Source organism: Aythya marila (genome assembly GCF_965140915.1).
Source record: "Aythya marila genome assembly, chromosome: Z".
Taxonomy (NCBI): Eukaryota; Metazoa; Chordata; class Aves; order Anseriformes; family Anatidae; genus Aythya; species Aythya marila.
The window spans coordinates 41212566-41225139 of NC_139080.1; positions in this window are offsets into that span (position 1 = coordinate 41212566).

Sequence of the window (12574 nt, forward strand, 5' to 3'; positions counted from 1 at the left end):
TGGGAAGAAAGGAGGGTGTAAGGTAAAGTGCTTGCAGTTTTTTTCTTTGTTTCTCACCAACCTGCTTGATTGTTAAATGGCAGTAAATTTGTCTTCCCTAAGTTGAGTCTGTTTTGCCTTTGATGGTAACTGGTAAACGATCTCTCTGCCTTTATCTCAACCCACAAGCTATTCTGTCCTATTTTTTTTCTCCTCCTGTCCTGTTCAGGAGGGGGAATGAGAGTCTGGCTGGGTGGGCATCTGTCAGCTAGCCAATGTCAACACACTGCATACAGCATAGTGCATTAGGCCAGGGCCACAGTGAAACTTACATCCTTCATAGTCTTTTCAGCTGATAATATAGAATGAGCATGCACTATTTACAGTAACTAAATAATTAAAATAGAGGCTAAAAATTTCTGCATCACTATGTCTTTACACCTTTCAAACTGCATCAGAAACAGTGTCTGCACAGTTTGTATCTACAGTGTTCCTTGTGGGTAGGGATCTGAATTTGCAGACTACCCAGTTGGTGCTCAATAATATACACAGAGCAATCTGTTAATAATGTAACATGAAATACATTAAAGTGTACGTTTTCATATGGTAAATTCAATTTCAGTAGTTAATGCATTTTGGAGAATGCACAGAAACACCGTTCTTGATAGTTTTTTTTCTCTGTCAGTACAATGATTTATTTTACGACTTCTCTAGAGAAAATCCAAATAGGGCATTGATGCTGCAAGAAGGGGAAAAGGGCATGAAATGATGTTCAGGAAAAGAGTGGAGATATCTGTAACAAAAGAACAATCTACTTTTAGATTTAGATATTATTGGCAGTGAAACTCGGAGAAAAAAATTACTTGTTGATCAAAAATATTTGTGTAGGGAATACTTGGGTACCATCAAACACATATGTCAGAACTAGGACAGCATATTCTATGCTGTTACTTATACACTTTTATACTCTCTACTCCTTCTATACTCATATTTCTATACTCCCACTCCTTCGTTCCACCCCACTCCTACTTCTACATGCACTGACTGTGATGCTGGATTTTGTCCTTTAACATTTTTTGAACAATAAGCCTGAGACTGGCTGGCTGCCAGACTACTTTTTTTGAGCCAGGCAAATGTTACTTTGTCTTTGTATGCCACTGTTGTGAAAATGTGTTTGTCCTTGCCTACAGTCCTGAAAACTACTACTTCTTTGAGCAAACAGGATGTTTCTCTCGGTGTTTTCTAAATTCCATCAACCATACATACACTGCAGTTTATTGCTAAAGTCCCAGTTTTCCAATTTCCTATATATGAGTACAATCTTGAGCAAGGTCAATTAGTATTGCAGAATCTTGAGTGAGTCATTTGAGTTTTCTTATGGTAACAGATGAAGGCTCCTTATCACTTTCTCGTTCAGTTCTTTAAATTTGGATTTTATCAAATATATTTAAAGTACTAGTAACACCAGCTTTTGTTTCTAAAGAACTTCACTCCTCCAAGGTTCTTAAACAATAACATTAAAATTCTTACTTATTTTTCTACTCATCCCAACTGCTTCATCCAGCCAGGTAAATCCAAAACTGTATTGTTTCAGGCTTTTTTAAATAGTTAAGCATATTAGATGGATGGCCTAAGTAGGTGCTGTGTGACCTCTGAGGTGGTCACACCAGTGTAACATCAAAGATTCGTTGTAAGTTAAGAGAAGGTAAATCTTCCCTGGAGAAGTAATGACAGGAAAACAAACCTTTACATAAAGAAAACTGCTGCAATATTTTATTAAAAAGCATTTCTGTTGTCATTTTATCTTTTGGCCTTCTGCAAATTCTGTAGTGCTGAATTCACACAAATGGCTTTCCATAGACTGTAGGCCAAGGATGAAGATAACACAGCAGAGATATTTCTTATTCTATGCTCTGCTTTAAAATTGGTACTCATAGGTTTTTATTCTTCTTGATTGAGCAAGCACAGGTAAGTCCAGAACTGAAAACATGATTCTACTCAGAATGAGAGATACACCAAACACAAGACTTAACTCAGAATTTGCTACTCAAGAGGGAGTTCTGGAAGTCATCAGCAACAGCAAGAAGAGGTCAAAGGAAAACACTGGAGTGATAGTCGATGCAGGCAGTCACCTAAGAAGTAAGAATGAGAAAAAGGCAAAGTCATTTAATACCTTTTTGCCTCACTATTTAATAGTAATGACAGATCTTGGGCTGCCTGGTACTCAGAGTTCCAAGGGCTATGACTGGGGGAGCTGTGATTTTCCATCTGTGGTCACCAAAATGGTAAGGGAACATCTTCATTGTTCATAGGTCCATCAGGTCAGAAAGGACTCCAGAGTGCTGAAGGAATTAGTGGGTATTATAGCCAGACCCTTTTCAACAGTTTACCAAAGGTCATGGGAGTCTGGGGAGGTCTCTGCTGACTGCAAACTACTCAATGTTACAACCATCTACAAAAACGGCATAGGAGTAAATTACATACCTGTTATTCTAACCTCAGTCTCTGAAAAAGTTATGGAAAAGATTATTTTGGGGGATACTGAAAAGTTAAAGAACAAATCTAACATCAGGCCTAGTCACCATGGGTTCAGTGAGTGTAAGTCCTTCCTTAGTAATATGATCTCCAGCTACAATAAGGTCATCTGCTTGGTGGGTGAAGGGAAAGCTGCAAATGCAGATCCTTTCTGGATTTCAGTAAGGCCTTTGACACTGTCCGTCATGGCATTTTGCTGGACAAAGTCTCCAACTGTGAGATAAATGGGTTCTTGCTATGCTAGGTGATGAACTGGCTCAATGGTAGAGCTCAACAGTTGTAGTGAATCTGGATGGCAGCTGGTCTCTACTGGTATTCCCTATGGCTCAATTCCAGGGCCAGTCCTGTTCAACATCTTTATCAATGATCTGGATGGAGGAGTGGAGTGCATCCTCAGCCAGTTTGCTGATGATTCTGGACTGTGAGGTGCTGTTGACTCCCTGATGGAGCAAGAAGTCTTGCAGAGGGATCTAAGTGGATTAGAGTCCTGAGTGATTACTAACAGCATGAAGTTCAACAATGTGCTGGGAGCTGTGTCCGGGATGGAGTGATGACTGTCACAGGTACATACTGGAAGACCAAATGAGAACAAGGGAAAATAGCTCAACAGAAAGGGATATAGGGTGCTGGTGGCAGCAGGCTTGAAATGAGCCAGCACTTAGATAATGCCCTCAATAATATGCCTGAAGTTTGTTTAGCCCTGAAGTTTTCAGGTAGTTGGACTAGATGATCTCTGAAAGTCCATTCCAACTGAACTATTCTATTCTATTGCTGATATCCCTCTGAAATCATCATTCCAGTGTGCATTAGCAGCTGAATACAACAAAAGCATGTTGGTGATCTCCAAAAGGGTATTGAAAACAGGTCAGAGGCTTCTCCTTGTGTCTAAACCTTGATAAGTCTGTAGTAGGTACCATGTCCATCTCTATTTTCTGCATTTCAAGAAGTATATTTGTTAGATAAAGTTCAGAGAAGGACAACTATCATGAGGTGGAACAGGCAATCATGGGGTGGTCATGAGGTGAGACAACTCAATTGCAAGAACAAATTACAAGGACAAGGACTCCAGTTCAAAGATAAGCTTGAGGATGTGACTGAGATTTAGAAAATCATGAAGGTGCTTGCCAAAGTTTATGGAGAACTGTTATGGACTAAATATCACATTTGCAGAACTAAGGAGCATGTGATGGAACAACCTGAAGATGTTATTGGGGAAAAAAAATCTGAAACTGAAGGTTTTGGACTTGTAGAACATGTTGCCCAGAAGCCTGCAGAGGCAGATAACATGAACAGCTTCAACAGTGGGTTAGACAACTTACTGGGCAATGGGTCAATAATGGACAGCAAAAGGAAAGGTGTGAATGTTCTCTGCACACATGTTGGGGGAGTACAATGGACCACAGAAAAGAATCAGGCTTTTTGCCTATACAATATTTCTTTTATTGGAAACTATATATTGAGGCTTAGATGGACCACGAGTCTGAACCAGATGAACATTTCTCATATTCTCAGTTTAAGGGGTGAGTATTTTAATTGATTCTTATCAATTTCTGGAAAAAAGAAATAATTAAAAAAGAAAGCATTTTATGAGCAATAAAGTATTTGATCTCTGACTGTTCTGAAAACTCAGATTAAGATTTTAAAAGTTCAGTTAGCCTGTCTGAAATGCAGTTAGGTTTTGCTTTACCCGTGCTTCTTTTTTTTTTATTTTATTCTTTTTATTTTTTTTTTAATCCATCCTTGTCTGGTTCTGAAAACAGGGTTTAATTTAGAGAAAAAGTGAACTTAGTTCTAAGCTATATAGCCTTGCTGTGATTTGTCAGCAAAAACAAACAAACAAACAAAGGTATTTACAACACGAATGTTGCTGACTTTAAAATTTGTCTCAGGTATATTAAAATGTAGGGGTATCACATTTGTTATTTTTGTGTGACTGAGATTCTAGTCCTTGTTGCAAAGCCTAAGACATCTGCAACAACTTTTGCCTTGTTCTGTAAGCACTTTTAAAAAGGAGCAAATTCCACATTCTGATATAAAAATGTATTTCTATGAGCTTCTTACATTATAATTAATTAAAAATAATCATAGTTTAAAAACACTGTATTTTTAGTAAAGGCATCAAAAGAATTCAGATAGCAAAGTCTTCAACTGAATTTATACAGATGCCAAATGTCACTAAGAAAATAACATTTTCTAATATCTCTCAGTTATTGTTATGATCTTTAAATTCATCACTTGCTTTCCTCAAAAAAATTCGTGATGCAGTACAATCATTCTTAAAGTCTACTTTTCTCAAAGACAGGTGCAAAAAAATCATTCTTCCCATGGTATGCTTCTCCAATAAAATGAAAAGGGGCTTACACTTTGCAGACTTGATAAACATTATCTGAGTAATGTATCTAGAAGTGATACTATCCTTGTCATTACAGCATAGTCTTTAATTTCTTAAGTTTAGGTTAAGAGAATGCAAGTTCATTCTCTTATAGTTTGTACATCTTAGATGTAAATATGAAACTGCTTTTATACTGAGAAATAAAATTGGCCTTGTAAAACGAGGTTATATGTTGTGTTTTTTTTTTTTGGGGGGGGGGGGGGTTGGCATTACTAATTTTTCAGGCTTTCTTTCCTCCTCCTTTTGTATTTTTGTAACTTTTTGGAAGCTAACAGCTTTTATTTGAATTTTAGAAAACTCAGTCTCTGATTCAGTGCCTTGGATAGATGTTTACAAAGTTGAGTGAATTTCAGTGGTTTTGGTGCCTAGGGCTTTCTTATTTTGGGAGACTTTCATGTGTATAATGAATTAGCAAAGCAATTCTAACAGAAGACTAGTACAAAAGGTGTTTTAGAAAAGAACATTAATGATAAACAGCACTGACTTAAATGCTGTACTGTTATGTAATGAAAAATAAATTATTTTCACGTTACAGAGCATTTTAATTATACATTAATGAAATCAGTACAAATATTTATCTTTAATGTATAAGAATAATTTACCCTGAGAATTTATTTTATTGTAGAAACTGAAGAGCTTCCCCTAAAAGCATAGTTTATAGGAAAATTCTAGCTTAGGACAATTTTAATGCCTTTGAGGAAAAGCAGATTTTGATTTAGACAAGGAAGGCATGATCTTTCCCTATCACTGAATTTGATTGAACAAGGAAAAAGTTTTCATGAAATGACTTCCACTTCAGCAGAACTATTTCAAAAAAAATCCATTACCACCAAAGAAAAAAATAAATTAGCCTAGCAAAACAATGTAACTTTAAGTAATAGAAATATGTGGAAATATATACTGTTCACAAAATACTGCAAATATACTGTTCACATAACCCATATTTGAAAGTGGGCTGTGTCCCCAGAAGATACTTATCTATACACAACTCTCTCAACTTGAAAATTTACATTCAAATATTGATGGTTATTTTGAATGTACCTAGAAAACTCAAAAAAAAAAAAATGAAACATTAGTTATTTTTTGGGAAATTATGAATTATCTACAGAAATATGTGGGTATTACCTCGATACAAAATAATAAAGAATACATTTCTAACAGTTTTCATGAAGTTTCAGAAGACTAGGTAGTTTTTTCTAAAGAATTTATAAATGTCTATGTTTTTCAGTATGAACTTTTAATAAAAAGACTTTCTTTGTGGGAAAATCTTGCAAAAATAAATGTATCAGCCTTCTATATTTTAATGAATTTTACCTCAGGTCAGAAAAAAAATGCATTTATCCAGTTCCCCATACAATAACCGATCTTTTCATTCTTTCTTTTTGAAAGGAACTTGTATGTAGAAATATCAATATCTAGAAATATAAAATGATCTGTGGGATCTTTTCCCTGATAGAAAATCTCTCAGAATCCAAAGGGACTAGAAGAACTATGTAAGTATGCAAAAATTCTGAGTCTGAGCAAGTTTCATTTAATGTCACAGGGGGACTTGCTATTAACAGAAAATACAAAGTCATTATATATTGAGTAAAATGTCAGAAGTGATTAAACTAGTAATGATGGAAAGCTGAACAGAAGAAATACATTTATTATTGTAATTACGTGCTAAATATTTGATGAATTAATCCAATTTCAATGACTTAATCCAATGAAGTTTAGATCTTGCTCCATGTACAGTTAAATAGAGCTCTGGTAATGAAAGCTGTGTAAGAATGATAACCTGCTTCATCTGGTGCTGCCAGCTGCTTCTGCCTGGTCTTCTTCAGGCTACAATGCATAGCTGTCCAGCAGGAGTGCCAAGTATGGTAGCACTGGTGTGTATGGTATCTGGGTGTCTTAATTCTTGTCTATGCCCCTTGTGAGATGTACTGTATGGTAAATTCAGTGTTCCTCAAGCATTGGGATTCCCCTGCCACATCACCATATGCATTAATACTGCAAAGCTGGAACAAGGATAGACGTATTTGTCCTTTCAGTCATTTAACTCTGTTTGTTGTAGTCCACACATTTCACTAGCAGATAGAAAGCATATCTGAAACCTACCCTAAAAAATAAAAATCAAAACTATTTCTCACCTTTCTTCAGCATTTATATACTCAAAATTACTATATATTTCAAAATTAGAATAGTAATAATACTGTTACTGTAACTTACTCTGGCAGTTCAGGCTGTGCAGGTCTGTGTAGTGAATCAAAACACCATGACTAACTCTATGATGAAGCCTAGAAAACGGTTCCCAAACTAGGAGAAAATTTAAGGACTAGAGATGTTAGCTAAAAGGGTGTTATTTTCTTAAACATTCATCATATCGTGAATTTGACCTACTTAATTATGCATGTCGACAGAAAAAAAAATATTTTTCCTATCTATATTCTTATATATATATAAGATATACATGAATATACATAGTATATAATATATATTATATATGTACAAACAGAGTAAATGATGTGGTTGTTTTTCTTTGTTATTTTCTTTCTATACCCTCTGCTGTCATTATTTAGTCATCTCCTGTCTCTGAAGCATTTAATTTTCTGGTTGATTTTCCATTGTGGCTTCTTGTATGTATGACTTTCAGAACTGATCTTGGGGAGTAATTATTTACGTTCTAAGAGTTTTACCCCCAGATGGTTGATTTTGTTCAACAGCAATTCTGAGAAACATTAAGTCCAAGAAAAAAAAAATTGATGGGAGACTGTGAAAGAGGAAAAAGGCTTTCTGTATGCATCTCACAGGGAGACAGAACGAAACAACAAAATTGTACTGCATGCTATTGAAACTCAGCTTTTTTTTTGTAACAAAAAGGAAGCTAGTGGTACATAAAAGGAAAAATACCCTATTTCTACCAAACAACTTCTGCTTTGCATTCAGTCTTCTCTACTTGGATTCAGACATCCCAGTCTACTTCAATGAAAGCAAATCCATGGAACATAAGACAGGCTGTTATTGCAGGGAGAAAAGAACTGAATTTATTTGACCTATATCCATTTCAAGTTTTCTAGAACAAAGAATAGTCACCCTTGAGGTCTCCTGTTTTTTTCTCCTCGGTCCTTATTTCATACTTTCCTCTTGCCCAGCTCTTCCTTTCTCCTTTCCCTTCCGGCTGTCCTAAGCATTATCTCCTCACCACTGCTTCAGCCTCCTGTGTCAACTCCATGTTTCAAGACCTTTTGTGGACTTACTCATTATTAGGTGAGCTTGATTTACACCAAGTTTCAAACCTCTTTGGATTTCTCAGTGTGCCTTATTGTGGAGATTCCCAAACAGTGACACAGTTTTTATAACTTGACAGGCTTTTGGATTGTCCCAAGATAGATGTTGAGGTTTTGTGGTTTTAAATATTTTGTGTGTGTTGAAGTGCCATGCCTTGTTATGGTATAATGCAAATAACAGTGCACTTGTCATTACGCAATCATGAAGTTCCAAGAAAAACACGATAAAGCTTTCTAATGATGGCACAATGAAATCATTATTTCCTCCTTGCTTTAAGCAAAAGATTTACAGGCTCTACCAATACGTCTTTACTTGAGGAACATTGCCACCTAGCAACAGAGCTCCTCTCATGCTTCTGGATGACAGCTACAAAGAACTGCCCTAGCAGCAGCTCTTCAAACTTTTACAAGTAGTTTGGGAAATTTTGTTTTTGTCATTTTGCCACTTAGAATTCAATGCCAGCTGGTCTTCTGTAGAATATGAGAAAGCTGCTAGCTGTTTAGTTTTCAAAGCAGACTTAAGAAGGCAAGATACAGAAGTTGAAAAAAAAAAAAAAAAGTTAAATTGTTCCTTTAAGGCATACTTTATAATAAGGGGTAATGTAGATGATCATCAATTAGGTCATATACCTTCCAGACATCTTCATAAAGCCAGGAGAAAATAGCTGCTGCTCACCCACTGATAGAGTTAACTGTACAACTACTTTTTTTCCTCCCCGTCACCCCCTTCAAAAAATAACACTGGATTTGGTGTGAAGCTGACAAATGCTTATAGTGTAAAATCAGACTGAAAAATAGAATTGGTATACATTAAAAACAAAACAAAGCAGAACAAAGAACATATGGCTTAGAAAGACACAGAAAGAAAACAGACCGAGAATTAACAAATTCAGCAAAATTATGGCTGATGAAGAATTCATCATTTGCCACAGTGACAGAATTAGGTCTGTTTTGGAACTGTTATCTAGAGCAGAGACATCTGGTATCTCACCGGATCAATTCATATTTCTGGAGACCTAAAACAGTAATAGGAAATGTTTCTGACTAGAAAAGCAAGCAAGGGTTATAATCACAATTACAAAATGCAGGACTTTTCACACAAAAATGGGAAATCTAGCCAAAGAAAGAACACAAAACACTACGGTAAAAAATCCAACTCTAATTTTTTAATGCTTTCATGAGACAAATTTAACTAAATAGCTTTTACAATGTTGTCAGAATATTGTTGGAAGTCCTCTTCTGGCAATGAATAAAGGAAATACAGCCAAGTGGCTTACTCCATGGCCTAAGTACAATAAAATACATGTTTTTACCAACATGGCATATGTATTACACACTGAAAATAAAATGCTACTTCAACTGCATACGTAGGTACTGTAATACACAATAAATGTTCATTGCCTTTTGTATTATAAAACAAGGAGTTCCATTTGAGGAGCAGTAGTTGCAAAAGCTTCCTGCTGAAGTAAGGAGATGTATAATACTTGGCTAGACACTATGAAAATTCTTTTGCTTAATGTAACAAAAAAGAGAACCCCCTCCCCTTCTCTCCTTCTGCATCTCAGTTGCCTCTTTTGTTCAAAGACACTGCTGCAAAGCTCATGTAACCATCTCCTGATAAGTTGCTCAACTAGTGTATCAACATCCTGCCTTCCTGTCTCACGCTGGGCCAACATGACCAAATAAAAAAAGAAGTTGAACCACAACGCGGAGGAAGACTATGGCCTTCATCTTCACGACCACCAGAGGGACAGAGACGACCCCCTAGCAACAGTGCGCGCAGTCACAGAATATACCAGGATGTGCTGCGTAATCCCAGAATTACCAAGATATAAAAAGGGACCCTGGCGGGGGTGAGGTGCGCGCCATTGGCGGAGCCGAGACTCCCCGGCCGCCCAGCGCTGTTTTGCTTGCTGTTGCTTACTCAATAAATTCCTTTCTATTATTAATGCAATGCTCTCTGAAAATTAATTAAGGGGGCAACTTATAACAGTTACAAAAAAAGCAGGAAAAAAAGGGATTTGCCATTTCTGACTGAGTTGGGCTCCTATTTGCAGCAATTAATAAATTCAAGAAATACAGTAAAACTATTTAAAAATATCATTATATTAATATCTCATCAATCACTACAAAAATTCAGCCCCTTTTCAAGTGTTCTGAATAAGTATTCTCAACCATGTCAAACTTAGATGCTCTAAGACATTTATTTTCTGTCTTCTATTTGTTCTTTCTAGATTGAATATATGAGACTAGCAACTAGCTGGAAGTCTGTGAACACAAAAGACTGTGGAATACTTTTGAATACTTTATTTTTGAATACTTCAGAATACTTTTCACTGGAAGATAACATGTCTTTGTTTCCATTTGCAAAACCAGAAAGAGTGTAGTGCATGCCCAGGTCGCATAATACTGTGTTTCAGGCTGAAGTGGTCAAAGCTTATCCATGTGTTTTTTTCCTGGACATCTAGAACAGTTCTTGAATGACAATATATAATTAAATCTATTATTAACTTACCAACAATCCAGACCTTCATGCTATTTTCAAAGCATATTTTCAAAGCAAAGCAGTAGACAGGGATCACTTCACATTGGAGGCTATGAAAACCCCCTGAAATGGGATGAAAGACTGGGATCTGGAATTGAGACAGCCAACTGTAGGTTCATCATTACACATATTACAGCTGTCCAGTGCATAAAGCCCATATTTAGAGTCTCCGCAATGATTCACAAACACAGAACATTCTTGATGCTTCCTCAACATCCAGCACTTTATAAGAGATCTGTATCATGTTTACCAAAATCTGATAAAAAAAAAAAAAAAGTAAAAAGCTCTTAAGCTTTATATGAATAAGTAGAATGAAAAGCAAAACTAATGATTCAAATACTGTCAAAAATGGAAATGGACACTCAGCACTATTTTGTAAAGGAAACAAAGTTTGGTAAGAAGCAACATGCAACAGATTCTCTGCAGTATTTTGTATTTCAACTTTGGAGATGTTTTATTTACTGGCAAGACAAATTCCATTTGAATTGTAACTTAATTGTGGACTAAGCAGCCTGCAGTTTAGAGTTCCAGTGCAACTCTTTCAAGACTCTTTCAATTTATGGTCAATAAAACATCTGGGTAATAGTTTTGATACGACAGAAAATAACAGGAGCTATATTAACAGTTTAATCACTCTTCATCTTGCTTTTTTTGACATTTATTCCTGGTGCACAAAATGAGATTGCATGCATACCAACTGCATACAGAAAAGCTTCTTGTTTCACTTACATGGGAGTGACAGTGCTGCTGTGATTGATTTTTTTTCTTGAACTTTACAGTTGATAGCACAATTGACTTTGAAATTGACCACAAGATGTAAGGCTCCAGTAGGTAATATCTGTAGACACCAGGAAAAAAAAAAAAAAGAAGGAAAAAAAAAAAAAAAACACCCAGAGAAATCCCTCCTGGAATCTTCAGAGATCCTTTACTATTTTTCATGGCTTACATGTAAAATGCATAGCATTCAAAGTTACTATTCAAATATCATATCAAGTACTTTAGATTACTTTCCCAAATAAAATGGGGAAATTCCTAAATATCCTACCCATCTACCCATGAATGATTTTAGATGGTGAGCCAGCACCTCAAGCCTTATAGGTTTGAGCACCTCAAGTATTATAGGGTAAAATGATTCATAGCTGTCACCCTGCTCAAAAGCAAACCCCAAATGGAGTGAAGACTGCCCAGAAAAGTAAGATGAATGAATTAAAAAAAAAAAAAAAAAGAAAGAAAAAGAAAAAATGATTAATGACGTTAATCAAAGTGAAAAATTCAAATCTGTGTGGACTTCCAGTGAAGATGTATTATACCTCCCTACCTGATAAAAAGGGATTAAACAAAATAGCATAAATAGAAAATCTTTTAAAGCAAAATTTCTTGAGAAGTTTTCAGTTTAATTTTCCTTGAGTTTTCTCTGTGACACCAAGAGGTGTTACAAGTACCAGGAATATTTTGTGTTACGGTCAAGAATTGAAATCTGCTGTTACCATTTGTATGATTATGGCCCTGAATACCGCTTGGCTTTTATGCTCAATTCACAAAATGACATGCTGAAACAACTTGTGCAGACGGTGACCTAAGACTTTCTGAAATAATTCTTGTTCTGGCACACTTGATTACAGTACTTGGGCTGCTCTGGTTACCTAAAGACTGCGTTTAGTGTTATTATTGTTTAGTATTAGGGTGGTCTGACACCCATTTACAGCAATCTTTTTTCTCAAGCAGTTGGTGTCACTTTCCATGAATGACCTGCAAATTCTAGGACCTGCAATTTCATGGATTACATTTGAGCCGCTTTGGGTTAAATGCACTTTAAAACTTAATGTTAGTACGAATCCTCCGGTCTCGACT